Below are 14,903 nucleotides of genomic sequence, written 5' to 3' on the forward strand. Positions count from 1 at the left end.
GCGCACGGTCCACCTGGTCAATATAACGGTGCCGGAAACCCTGACTTGTTACGATATCATCCACAAGCTCATGTCACGCTGCGATGCGTTGAGAGCTTGTAGATCACGTATAACTCCAACCCCCCTAAATCTAAACCTAACCTAATGTTTAACCATAAAACAACCATTTATTTTTTAAGGACCAGAGGAATTATCCCCACAATGTCAATTTCTCAAACTCCACTATACTTGTGGGGACATTTGGCACTCACAACAAGTATAGTAATACGTACACACCCACACACCCACATACACACAGGGGAAAAGTAAGGAGAGAGAGGAAGCTATTTACCGAGACAGCTAAATGGCTCCTTATATTTCCCACTCATCGTTCTTTAGCACAATATCCATCAAACGTTTGTGTGTGTGTGTGTGTGTGTGTGTGTGTGTGTGTGTGTGTGTGTGTGTGTGTGTGTGTGTGTGTGTGTGTGTGTGTGTGTGTGTGTCACACTGATGAACTGAAGGGCATCTGGGGTGAAATAAATGAAGCTTGCTGCTTTGGCAGACGGCAGACATTGTACTCTTGGGAAGTGCTGTAAAGCGTGCCGTCCTGCTGTAAAGCGTGGCGTCTTGCAAATTGCTCCATAAAATAGGAAAAAGACAGGTTGATCTGGGTAGATGTGGGGCATTTATTTTCTCCTCAGGTTTGTAATGTAAGGACATAAAGAAGAGAGTAAAAAATTAAGTACAAAGAAAGTGACCTACAGTATATAAGTATAGTCTCGGCTCGTCAGGGATTGTCCCGATTTGCAATCCCGACAGAAATCACAAAAATAGCCACCAAATTGTCCTGTGTTTCATCAATTTAGGCATTTAGCTGACGCTATTACCCAGAGACTTACAATAAGCAAGGTAATCACATGCATACAGTAGAATGCAGAGAGACAGAGCAGTGCCTCAAGAAACTAAAATCCCAGGTAAACCAAGAACCTTGCATCCGCCATCCATCTATATAAACAATATACTATCAAAATAACAATCTGTACATTAAAACTACAGTATAGGATATCAGGTAAACAATGAACCTAGCATCCGTTTAAATAACAGAACCCTAACATGAACCCTATAGCATCCCTATTCTGGGATATATGTCTGTCATATAATAGGTGACCATTCTGGAGAAATATAGGTAAACGTTCAGTTTGAGCTTGTAGAGGTGTAGAGGGAAAAAAGTTTTTAACTTCTGTTCTGTTTTGTTCTGTTGAAACTGGGTGCAGTCTCAGTGTGCTAAGGGCTAAACTAACTGTCCCGATGAAGGCGCCTATGGTGCTGCGTATACACTCCATTTTGTACACTCTCAGAGTTAAATGAACACTCAGTATTTTACAGTATAATTGTTGCATGGCATGTGGGTACATAATAGACCAGGTGCACCTCATTGTCCCAATGGGCAAAATCTGTGTCCTCTCTCTCTACGCCCACCTGATGCCCCACCTGCCCCTGACCCCACCCAAACCACACACTGCTAAATTCCTGACTGGAAATGAATACATAGACAGACCTTCATTTTCCCCCATCATAGCAGCACTGCAATAACGATAAAGCAAAGATACAGGTAAAGCCCGTATAGTGTCTTGCGCCGATAATAGCAGATCTACAAGCTATGCACACTTTTCGGTGAGACATATGGCGAACTTCTAGATTAGCTGGTATTTTTGTTGCGAGACACCGGCACACACCGGGCAGAATAAGCTAGAAGTAACATTAGTTAATAGGATAACAATGTAAAAGTATAAAAGATTACTTAACATCCGACCTAGCACTCTGAACTCAGAATGTAATAAACAGACCTGTAAGAGTTCACTTTTAGACTCTCAAAGTGAGTTGATTAACTCAATCTGCCTGCACACTCTGACATGGTAAAATCAGCTGGGTAGCAACAGACACAGTGTTAATTTTGGTGACTAAAACTGTTTAAAAACTACCCTTTTTCATGGACAGAAATACATAGACAATTTAGTCAACAAATAAAAACTAAAATATGTGTGAGGGACTAGTGGAGAAGATATTCAGTGGAACTGAGACAAGTCATTTTATGCTTGGCTGCGCTTGGGTTTCAAGCTCTGGAAATGTGCCGATACAAGCTCACAACGTGCCGCATACCCGTTTGTGAGCCCGACGCGTTGTGAGATTGTAGATCAGCTATTTTTGGTATAGCGATCTACAAATCAGGCATTGAGACAACATCAAGGCCTGCCAAAATTAACTTTAGTCGACTAAATCAACTGTATGTTTAGTTGACAAGAATCCAAAGACGACTATGACTAAAATTAAATCAAAATGGTAGCAGACTACCTATGCTATACCTTCGGGCAAGAAGGTCTTCTAAGTACAGTGATGGAGTAGATTTTCCAGAACTAACCAAACATGTCTAATGGAGCGTTGTGTGTAATCACTCAACCAGACGTGGCCATTAGGCCTCCGTGACAACAAACAACAACAGGATAATGAAGGCAACACTTTGACACCTGGTCAAATAGAGCGGCATGCGGCAGTGCCTAGATATAACCTGTCCTGAACTATCTCCACCAGACAGACAGTGACACCAGACCTAAGTAGCTTCAATGGGTTTGTTTTATAGCCTACATTAGGTGTTGGTCGGATGGGTGGGGTTTGCCGCACAGCAGACACATACAATGACAGCCAGTGGTTAGACATTTACGCCATGGTACATGTAATTTGTACTTTTCTGTGGTTGAAAATAATTATAATAATACCGCAATTGTGCTCATGTAAGTAACACCACTATAATACAACAGTCTAACCAAATGCTAAGATTTATGCCTGGCTGGTTGCATGCCATGTAGTGCACCGAAAATAAGCTCACAGCTTGTTGCGCTGTGAGCTTGTAGATCGGCTATTTTCGGTGCAAGACTCCGGCGCACAGAGTATAAGCCTGGCTTTAGGCCCCTGATTCATCAGCATTGTGATCCAGGCCGGGGTGAAACAATAACCTGAATATAAATGAGACAGAATCTAAATTAAGATTATTAATGGGAGTTGGTGTTTTTTCCACAATAAATTAGTTGGAAAATGTAAGAAACTGATAAATCACATCGATGACTCATGGAAAAAGGTTAAGAACGAGGAAAGAGCAAAATGTACTGTAAGCTCTTCTTTTGCCCTTGTGTGGTGTTTGTGTACTGAATGTACCTCTTGTGTGTTTTGTGTATTGAATCATCAATGTACCTCGCCTGTTTGTAATTCAGCCTTAGTGTAACCCAAGTCACAATTCCCACATGTGGAAAATCTAAGTTTGACTTCTAAACAATGCCCCTGATATTTACTGTTTATTTTCACTGTTTTCCCCAAGATAGTCCACACAGTCTGAATGTTTTCCCCCCCAAAACATACACCGGTTCTAGAACAAAGGTTCTCAAAGTAGGGTCTGGGGCCTCACAGGGGTCTTTTAAGGGGTTTTGAGGGGTCCCTAGTAAACTAAGCAACAGTTTAACCACTTTAACCCTTATTTTATACTTTGGATATTCAGAAATAGCCGATCTACAAGCTCACGTGTCACAGCAATGCAACGCAATGGGAACTTGTAGATCGGCTATTTTTAAGTGTCATTGCCACAAAATAATTTCTGATGAGAGTCCATGGCATGGCCAGATATACCCATTACATACATATCAATTTGGTGTTCTATGACATGAAAGTGTTTGAGAAAGTCATCATAAACTATTGGGACAATAAACAATTCCTACTCAATCAGTTCCAGAGCAAACAAATACTGAAGAACTATTTTCATATTATCGTTCCAACTTCCAAGTATGGTTCCATTTCAATCCAAGTTCAGGCTATGTGCCACTTGGGGGCTCAATGTAATACAGACCATCAGGACTGTTTAAACATGCAAACCTTGAGCAGTGGTTTTCATACCTTGTGTGCCACAGGGCAAGGCACACCAATGTGCAAATAATCTCAAGGCAAACACCCATGTTCACATTCTGTCACAAATAAAAGGTTGCAGATCTGAAAGCTTGAAACGTGGTTTGAAACGCGGTGCGAGTCACTTTTTGAGCTTGTAGATCTGCTACTTTTGCTATTTTTAAATTTGAATCCTGAAAAGTACGTTTCGGACATAAATGAGGTTTCCACCCTAAAGAGACGATATTACTTGTAAGTCACGGTTACAAATAGTTTTGAGAACAGCATGCGTTTGAGTGACTCATTCATCTCGACTGATGCTTTCAGTGGGTCTCATTCAAACATTGTCGCTCAGAGACAGGACGCTTGCTGTTGCTGAATAATGTCTGGTAAACTAAACTATATTCAGCACAACAGTGATTTCAGCCCACACACCAAGCAGGCAAGTACAGAAACTGTGCAATGCAAACACAGCCACACAGCCCCCCCCCCCCCACCCCCACCCCCACACACACACACACACACACACACACACATAAATAACAATACAATGTGGCCACACACAAACACAAGCATGCAGATGCTCAGACAGTAAGACGGGGGGGTTAGCCCTTACTAAAGCCGAAAGTAGCGTTCTAAAAGCTCTCAGCGCGTCAAGGCGTGACACCAGTGTGCAACCAAACTAGTAAGACACCTCAGGGCGACAAGCGACAGTGATGTGGACATCAGGGATCTCCATATATGGCAATAAAAGGGATTTGTTCCACTGGCATCACAGATGTAGGGATGTGGACATCAGGGATCTCCATATATGGCAATAAAAGGGATTTGTTCCCCTGTCATCACAGATGTAGGGATGTGGACATCAGGGATCTCCATATATGGGCATAAAAGGGATTTGTCCCCTGGCATCACAGATGTAGGGATGTGGACATCAGGGATCTCCATATATGGGCATAAAAGGGATTTGTTCCCCATGTATCACAGGGATCTCCATATCTCCATATATGGGCATAAAAGGGATTTGTTACCCCTGGCATCACAGGGATCTCTCTAACAGGGCATCATTAATATTGATGACATCAGGGAACTCCATATATGGGCATAAAAGGGATTCTGATCACAGTGAAGCCAGAGCGTGATATCAGAGCAGCAAGATTCTGGATGTGACACAGATCTGATTCAGGCTGGATTTGGCTGCAGTGTAAATCAGGCCTTTATGTCTAATCCTAGCTTGACTCCCACTACTGACTCCAAAAATCTTTTAACCATAAAAAAACTGTTTGTCTTGTGAGGACCAGAGACAGTATCCTCACAATGTCTATTTCCCAAATTCTACTATGCTTAACAACTTGGGTGCCAAACTCGTTCAGTAGCGAGTTAAGGCCACTAGGGGTCACCCTGCCAAAAGGAGTTGTCTCGTTCCTGAAGGAGACAAGGGGTTAACTGGTACAGCTCTGCGTGCATGCTGCGTGCCCTGTGAACGACCCTAGTCCATACGTCACCCCGTAGCTCAGAGAGAGAGAGAAAATGGCGCGAGCTGGTTGCATTGATTTCCATTCTAGGCTGAAACATAAAAAGGGCTTTATCTATGAATGAGGTGAAAAGAACGCCAGGGAAGCAGAGATCTGATTGTTTTCACGGCGACACTTTACCGCGATGGTCGGCCGCGGTTTGGATTTCAATCGTCAGTGGACACTCACGTGCACACGCACAAAGCTTCCGAGGCTCTTCAAAATAAAACGTGAGTGAACGGCGGCAGCAGCAACAGCTAGAAATGTTAGAAACCTTGGCTTCCCATGTGTTAAAGGACCTACACCATGAATTTTCACTTTTTCTATTTTAAAACCTTTTTTTGGGGTCCCACTGGCACCTTCTATCCTCACAAAGTCCTATTTCTGAACATTGTGTCTTTCTCTGGTTTTGGGAAGACAGAGATGAAAAGCTTTCCACGGGTTCTCAGAACAGTGCTGTTCCGAGAGTTGATCCGTGTGACGTCACACGGATTCCGTTTTTTTTTTCTAAGTCAAAATTTTCGAAGTTTTTTTTTTCAAAAAGTTTTTTTTTCAAAACTTTTTTTTTTTCAAAAAATTTTACTTTTTTTTCAAAAAACTTTTTTTTTCAAAAACCTTTTTTTCAAAAACTTTTTTTTTTTCAAAAAACTTTTATTTTTTTTCTCAAACATTTTTTTTCAAAACATTTTCTTTTTTTTTTTACTTTTTTTTTATACATAAATACAATGCAGGTGGGGTTGATTGTCTAATGTAGATTAACTTTCTGTAATGTCTGGTCTAGCAACGGTCGCCCTGTGTCATTTGACAGTAGGCCTATAACATACAACATAGGCCTACAGTAGGCTATAATCAGAGCTGCAACATTATCCTATTTTTGTATTGGCCCAATATTAACATTATTTGTTGTCAACGTGGGGTCCGGGGAGGAGTGAAGAGGAGGGGAGGGGGGAGGGGTGGAAAAACCCCACTAGATGCGCCCCTGAGCAAACAGAGGCCGTTTTGGTATTGCAGCTGGAGAGCCTCATTATAGTAGAGCTAGAACAAACAAAAAGAATGGTCAGAGTGTTTGTTGAGGGTTAAAACCTGTCTAAGACTCAATTTTGAGCATATATTTATACAAAAAATATAGTTTTAAAAGCATGGTGTAGGCCCTTTAAGGACACGCAGTGATGTTACTAGGTTTTCAATGTAATGGGTCCCGGGACCCACAGGTGGTCATTCAAATGGGTCCCAGAAAAGTTTTATGAGTCCTCAATACAATGTTTTTGAGCGCTGTGAGCTTGTAGATCGGCTATTTTCAAAATTTTTGCCCATTTCTTATATTTATTTTACAATTGGCTAATGTTTGAACTTAGAACTAGGATTTCTAAATACACTAGGCTACAGACACCCATTTAATTATATTTATATCACTGGGACCCCAATTTATATTAAATGTTAAAATACTAGAGTACAAATGGAACAGGTCCATTTGGTTCCATTTGTTCACCGAGTTACAGACCCATAAAGTTCTATTTGGTTCCTAACTATCATTTATCTGGGGACCCCCTGGAACTCCCTCAAGGACCCAGGACCCCACTTTGAGAACCACTAGTGAAAATAGTTTTTAGCTGTTCCAGGTTTAACTGATAATAAATCTTTACAGTGTTTATCTTACACAATACATTAAAAAACGAATTAAACTATCTAAACTAATATAGCAACTTAAGTAGAAGAAGTACATTATTTTAACATGGACTCCAATGGAGGCGCATCCCCGGGACCCCAGGACCATGACATGAATGAGTCCCTGGGCGACTTGAATGAGTTTTTGATGCGGGATGCGCACGTAATGACATCACTGAGACGTGGTGCCCTCACAAGTATCTTATATTACATTTTAGAACTGCAGCCAGCGGTATTTGTCACCAACAGACCAAATGCAGCACTCCAATTGGCTAGGACTGATCACGTGGCACACAGAGTTCCTAGCCAGAAGTGTGCCCGGCGGTCAAATATGTCCGACCGGAAACGTGCGCTGCGGCACAATAGTTTCGCCACATTTTTTTTTTTTTTTTAACTAGACACACACACACACACACACACACACACACACACACAGACACAGCCCCCCCCCCCCCACCCCCCCCAAGGTGAATACAATAACAAAGACATAGGCATTATAGACTTCACGGTTCCACCCAGGAGGGTCGTTTCCTGGTATGATGTTTACTCAGGCTGTGATTGGAGTGTTATTCAGTCTTTCGTTGTCCAATTGAAGGAAGGCATGTCCGGGGATGGAATGACACCTGGCCTTGTAATTGGTCTAGGTGGGTGTCCCAGCAACAGATGGTTCTGTTTAGAAAAGGCTATTGGCAGTGAATGCGCATGCATGTGCACAGCCGCACATTTTGTTCTTGCAAGATCATTTATTTAATTTATATATATATATGGATCACCTTAAATCCTAAATAAGCATACTTTTACCCTAACCCTACAACTCTAATGGTTGTTGAATGACACTTAAGTGCAACGAGAGAGAGCGAGAGAGAGAGAGAGAGAGAGAGAGAGAGAGAGAGAGAGAGAGAGAGAGAGTTCATGTAGCGCGGTGTTATGCTGTGTTTTAACTCGTTTTGCTTGAGACCCCCTGGAGCCCCCTCCAGGACCCCTGTGGGTCCCCGGACCAGAACCACTGGAATAGGGAGATTAATAGAGAGATAGAGAGCAGGGTATATAGAGAGATAGACAGAGATGGGGAGAGGGAGATTAGAATAGAAAGATAGAGGGAGACGGAGAGAAGGGAATAGAGCGAGGCAGACAGACATAATGAAGGAAACAAGTAATGAAGGAGAGAGAGTAAAGGTCAAAGGGTCATATAATGCAGACCAATGACAGAGAACATAGTAGTGAAGAAAGCATGGGGCCTGCTCCAAGCATGAGAGGTCACAATGGTAACATGTGTGTGCGCACACACATAGACACAAGCATTGTCATTAGGAATACTCAGGCATGTAGCATGTAGATTGCGTGCATGGACGTGTAAAGGCATGCGCGCGCGCGCGTGTGTGTGCTGTGTGTAGGTGGGGGAACACTCTCTCTAGCAATGACCCTTTGCGCCCTTTCACCCCTGCGGCGCTGGGTCTGTGCTCTCTTCCCATTTAAATCACTACAACATGTAGAACAAGGTAGAGGGAGAGGGGGAGAGAGAGACAGAAAGAAGAGGGAGAACTCTGTGATCTTCTCCTCTCTCATCCTTTGTTCAAAGTTACACATTATGATTTAGGGTTTAACTTGTTAAAAAAGTTTAAGTGACTTTGGTTTTCATGAGGACAAAAGCACCTATTTTAGTGTCAGGACATAAAGGCTAGGTGTGGGCCTAATTTTAGTAACTTGGGTGTAACAGCGATACAGCAAGCGCATGGCAGAAGAGGTTAGCAGGACTTATGGGCCCGCTATACTGGTTTCACGCCACTTAAAGCACACAACCCTTTTTCAGCTTGAGAGAGACCCAAAGGACACATTTGGTGTCTGCCCGCCGGGACCCAAACGTACAAAGATACATTATGAATTAACCACTTAAACCCTATTTCAATAATAGTAAAACAAAAAAGCGATATACAAGCCCCCAATGAGAGCCATTTAGTTATGCAGTTCTTTGTAGGGGTGTGTTCAATTAATCGATACGGCAATAATCTTGTACTCCTTGCTGATAATCATACAGCTACCATATCGATACGGCAGGAAATGCTGTGTGACGCGGCTTAAAAAAAGAAAAACAAACTAGTGAAAAAAAAAACATTATTTGTATTTATTTCCTTGCTTTTTGTTTAAAATGTTATCAACTAAGTTTTTCAAATTGATTTGGAAGAGAATGCAGAAGTGTTTTGGGTACAGCTTGGTCCCGTGACAGTAAGCAACTGAATTCTTTGTAGCTGTGCTTTCTCCCTGCTTTCCTCCAATCTGAATGTTTAATGTACTTCCCCCATGAGCTCATGTATTAAACTTCTTAGAACTTAAGATCTTAAAATCTTAGAACGTGAAGTGTGTGCCTCCGACTCTGTTTGCCTCAACAATTACTGATTGATACAGTATTCCTTGACATACTGTAGCCTAACAGTACAAAATGGTTTGCTGTGCAGTGCGCACAACAATAAGCTACATTTTTGGACATTGCAACATTGCCATTTAGGAATAGTTAGAATATGGAAAGGGCGAGTGGAAAGATCTATCAATCTTTTAATCGTAAACTTGTTTGCAAAAATACATCAGCAAATTTCCTTCACACTTGACAAGGTGTGCTCCAACTTGCAGTGTCCTGGCTGGCATATCATAAATCAGTGGTTCTCAAAGTGTGGTACGGGATCCCATTCCCCAGGTGTCCTTGAGGGGGTTCCAGAGGGTCCCCAGCAAAATTAGGAACAATTTAAAACACATTTTATTTTATTCGAGAAGAGACAATCTGCAGGCTCACAACAACGTATCTTGATGCAACGCACTGTGGGTTAGATGATCTATTTTTTTGTTTGTTTGTTTTCTTCTTTTTAAGAATTTAAACAAATCTTGATGTTATTGACAAATCTATGAGGTCCCCCCATGGCACCAAATCCTTTCAGATGGGGGTCCGCAGCCAAGTACATGTACTTGAGTAAGAGCTGACCATCATGCGACTGACAGCAGAAGGACTTTTTCACACCAAAAATGTATTAATTAATTGCATTTGGCCACAGACCCATCATAATATGTTGTGCCCCATACAAGTATTGTGTTGTTAAAAGTTTTCAAATGTATTTTTTTTTTCTCTCTCTCTCTCTCTCTTTAAGATTTTTTTTTTTTTTTAATATCCCAAAGCGGTTTTACAGATTTTTATGTTATATTAAATATTAACACATTTTGCTGCAGGCCCCCATGAAACCCCTTAAGGAGCCCTCTTTGAGTACCACTGGTATAGATTACCCACTCACCTGCTCTACATTCCAGACCTACACTCAAACCCGTTCTGTAGTGTAACTGTACCTGCTGGCCTAATAATACAGGTGACATGAATTCACAGTTCAGCCCATAGGATACGAGTGGTAAACTTTAAGTATAGGCTAGCAAGCAGTTATTGGCTAGGTGTGTTTACTAAATTGTACCTTTTGTGACTAGAACGTATAGATAAAACGGCACCGGACCAGTTTTCCAAAGCAACCAAAATGTATTCAGGAGACCCCCACCCACCCAGACACATGCACACGCGCGTGCGCGCACACACACACACACACACACACACACACACACAGTACATCATGATGTTTATGTGTAATGTAACTCACGAGAGTCCAAATTAAACTTTTCACTGCCGTTGCTCTGGTGAAGGTAACAAATGTTTAGTTTAATTCTCTTCCATTTCAAATACAGCAGCCCACAGGAGGTCCAACTCAAAGAGTTTGGAAGAGCCTGCATGCCATGTAGCTAGTCTAGCTACATATATCATCAAGTACAACCAAAAATGGTAATGGCTGCTATACCTTTACCTTAACCAATGCCAAATGTACAGTATTATTTCAGATTGGGGTCTGGGTGGGGACCACCAGGGGTTGTTGAGGAGGTTCCAAGGGGTCCCCAGCAAAATAAGGAACCGTTTACACTAAGTCCAGACTCACCTGAGAGAGGATTTAAAACACTAGAACACCGGCATTATTAAGACCAACTGTATAGCCTACTAGTGCCTAAACAGACAGACACCAAATGGACAACTTTTCCCCATGTAATGGTAGATAATCCCCCAGATAGGCTAGGTCCCATCCCAGGGTACAGAATAACTATATCGGGTTCATAGAATGCAGCACCCCCCCCCCCCCCCCCCCACCCCCCAAATAATAGTCTTCCTCTTCAAAGTTTTCCACGACGAACTGAACGCCTGGGGATTCAAAACCAAGCATGTAGTATGTAGACAACACTGTGTTCAGAATTAAGCATCCAGCGTTGAATACTGGACATTCTACAGTAAAATATTGCTCCAGTACTCTAAAGTAGCCTAACTAGTTAGTTTAGGCTACACTGAACGCATTCAAAGTATCCAGTATATTTAGAGTAAACAGAACAGATTCAAAGCAAAGTATCCATCCAGTGTGGGTATTTTAAACTACATAGTTGCAGTCGTGTGACTGGCTCAATCGGATCAGCGTCACCCTCCATATAGGGGGGGAAACTGCAACAACTCAGCCGCTTACTGCGTAGCTAGTCCTGCTCCAAAAGATGTGAAATCTACCGGGGCAGGAGCAGATTATATATATATTTTGTTGTTGCAGATTATCCTCCTTAAACTAGCTCAACTAAAGCCTTTCCTGTTCATAAGCGGCATGGGAAAGTATCCTCGCACACAGACACACAGTGGGAGGCTTGTGTCACCAGCGAAAACATGAATTAACCGGTCGATATTCAATTCAACTATAAACGTTGTCACTAATAATAATACGACACGGTCGTGGCAGATAGGCTATGCGGCGACGGGGGGGAAAGTAGCTCTGGTCCAGAGCGTTAGCGACTTCTCTCTAATCATGCTCTGACAGGAACTCGGCTCATATACAGGACTAGGAATTCCACTGCCCTGCGAGGGCTCGACTTAGTAAAACAAATAAACAATACTACTTCGCTACTCACCTAAACAAAGGCAGTTTTGCGTTGTTGAAAGTCTATTCTCCCGGGTGGGAAGACTCTCAGCATCCCACATTCTCTGTAAAATACACTTTTTGGGCAGAGAATAAAATATGTCCGCCAGACAGAAATACATTTCTTTACTCCACAGTGCCCCCTACAGATTATGGTCAATGGTAATAATATACTGTGGAGTAAACAATCATTTCCGTCTGGCGGACATATTTTATTCTCTGCCCAAAAAGTGTATTTTACAGAGAATGTGGGATGCTGAGAGTCTTCCCACCCGGGAGAATAGACTTTCAAGAACGCAAAACCGACTTTGTTTAGGTGAGTAGCGAAGTAGTTTTGTTTATTTTTGTACTGAAGTCGAGCCCTCGCAGGGCAGCGGAATTCCAAGTCCTGTATCTGAGCAGAGTTCCTGGCAGGGCGTTATAATAGTAAGCTCTCTGGACTAGGAAAAGTGGATTGGGGGGAAATGACTCGACTTTCCGAAAGAACAAACCTACAACAAGCCCTCGTCATGATGCGACGCGCTGTGGGGCTTGTAAGTATGTCTGTTGTTAATTAAAGCTTGTAGTCTATTAGGTCACATTTTGGGGGGAATTCAATGAACGATGGACGGTTGTTGTTGTCTTACCTCTGGCGGAGTGACACTGGAGCCCCGGCTCGGTTCTCTGTGGTGACACCGTTGTTGAACCCGGTTGTAACGTGTATTCCCCCAAAAAACAATATAAATCCGAAGAAAATAAAACTTACGAAATCACATCCTCATAGGCGAACCGAAACCCGGCGGGGCAAGCTCGAAGAACAGTTCCGATAACAATATCCCCCAAAATATGTCCCGAAATATCCTGCTGGAGCGCGACGGTTAAAAGAAGTCCACTTTAAAAAATACAATTATATTCTTTCTCCATACAACAAACAAACTAACTAGCAGAGCAGCCCTGTGTGTGTGTGTGTGTGTGTGTGTGTGTGTGCTTGCTTCTCTTCGGTGTTTTCCACGCCCCGTGTGGAAAACAATTAGTATGGAGCCAAGTTCAGGTGTGTGCGTAAACTGCGTCTGCGTGCGTGTGTGTGTGTGTGTGTGTCGTCTATATGTACGTGTTATTACAACACAGTTTGTATGGTGCTGTGTGTTTGAGTGTGTGTGCCAGTGCGTGCGTGTTTCTCTTGTAACGCCAATGAGAAGAAGTGAACGCGTCCACTCCAGTCCACTGGTCTCGGTTGAACAGAGCAGCGCACACACACACACAGTCCGAGGCTGAAGCTGGAGAGGGAGGGAGACAGTGAGCAGTGAGCACTGAGCACAGAGCAGGAGGAGGGATGGTGGTGGTGTGAGTGGGAAGCATTCTCTCCTCCTCCTCCCCCTTTTTCTCCCTCCTCCCAGGGGCGTCACATCAAATTCTGGGCCCTGGGTACAAGGATTCACCGCGGGCCCCCCATGAATGTTAACTATTGGAAAAATAGCAGATATACAAGCTATTTTTGGATAAAATGTTCCAAAAAAACTATGTTTCCATGTCAGTGGTGCTCAAACTTTTTTTTTTTCATACTTTTTCATAGATGATATGTATTTGGCTACGGACCCATTATTTAGTTACAAATGTTCGCTTAAAAAATACACATATTCAAAGATTTGCACACATTTTCACGACTTTTCAAAAATAGTAGATCTACAACCTCGCCGTGCTGTGAGCTTGTATATCTGCTATTTTTCAATAGCTAAAGTTACTAGGGCCCCTTCACCTTGGGCCCTATCTCAGTCCCATGCCCCCCCCCCCCATGTGATGCCCCTGCCTCCTCCCATCCCATCTCTCTCTCTCTCTCTCTCTCTCTCTCTCTCTCTCTCTCTCTCTCTCTCTCTCTCTCTCTCTCTCTCTCTCTCAGAGGGAAGGAGACTAGGAGAGTCTCTCTGTCTCCCCCCCCCCTCTCTCTTTCTCTCTGTCAGTACAAAGCCCCCCATAGCCCCAAGGCTTAATAAGTATTCAGTATATCAGTTTACAGTCAAGACAAGAGAGACAGGCCAACTTAACACCACCCCCACCACCCCTAAAAGATAAAGCCTGTGTGTGTGTGTGTGTGTGTGTGTGTGTGTGTGTGTGTGTGTGTGTGTGTGTGTGTGTGTGTGTGTGTGTGTGTGTGTGTGTGTGTGTGTGAGAGAGAGAGAGAGAGAAAGGGGGGGGGGGGGGGGGGAGAGCGGGAAAGACCCACTTTTTCAGACCAAAGTTCAACATGAATGAAAGTTGTCTGGATTCAGTCATGTAGTATTTGAATAGATAACACGTAGCCATATTTCATGTACGGCCCACTCCAAAACTGTTTCTTCAACCTCCCAGTGACATGCCTAAAACTCTGGCGGACAGCAAAAAGTAAAAAAAAAAAGAAGAAAAAAAGAAAAGTAGGCTATACTGTACATTTTTTGAGTATCTGTACTTTACTTTACTTTAGTGTTTGTATTTTGGATAGTTTCACTACTTTCACTCCACTATACATTTCAAAGACCAAAATTGTAGGCTACTTTTGATTGCTATGTTTCTAGGATGGGGAAAAGTGTGGTTATGAATCAGCAAATTTCACTATAATTTACATTTTTGGGGGTAATTTGTAATTTTGTACTTTTGAATAGTTTAAGTATTTTAGTATATAGTAATAAGTAAGTACATTCTCCAGTACTTTAATGCAAGTTGACAGAGCCACTTTCACTTGTAGTTGAGTAATATTTGACCAGGAGTATCTATACTTTGACTCAAGTCCTGGGGTTGAGTACTTTGTCTACCAGTGTTAACAGCAAATAGACCCTCAGTCAGACATGACTCTCTCTCTCTCTCTCTCTCTCTCTCTCTCTCTCTCTCTCTCTCTCTC

General features: G+C 42.6%; 1 protein-coding gene across 6 annotated transcripts in view; it reads right to left on the bottom strand.

Moving 5' to 3' along the window:
* Positions 1-13,288, bottom strand: part of LOC308309173 (plexin-B2-like) — a 253,749-nt gene extending 240,461 nt beyond the window's left edge. For all 6 annotated transcript variants that reach the window (XM_080754656.1, XM_080754654.1, XM_080754655.1 and 3 more), the window contains exon 1: positions 12,679-13,288. The gene's annotated coding sequence lies outside the window, so the exon portion shown is untranslated. The remainder of the gene's footprint in view (positions 1-12,678) is intronic.
* Positions 13,289-14,903: the final 1,615 nt, after the last annotated feature.

Source organism: Nannobrachium achirus (genome assembly GCF_963921795.1).
Source record: "Nannobrachium achirus genome assembly, chromosome: 23".
NCBI classification, from domain to species: domain Eukaryota; kingdom Metazoa; phylum Chordata; class Actinopteri; order Myctophiformes; family Myctophidae; genus Nannobrachium; species Nannobrachium achirus.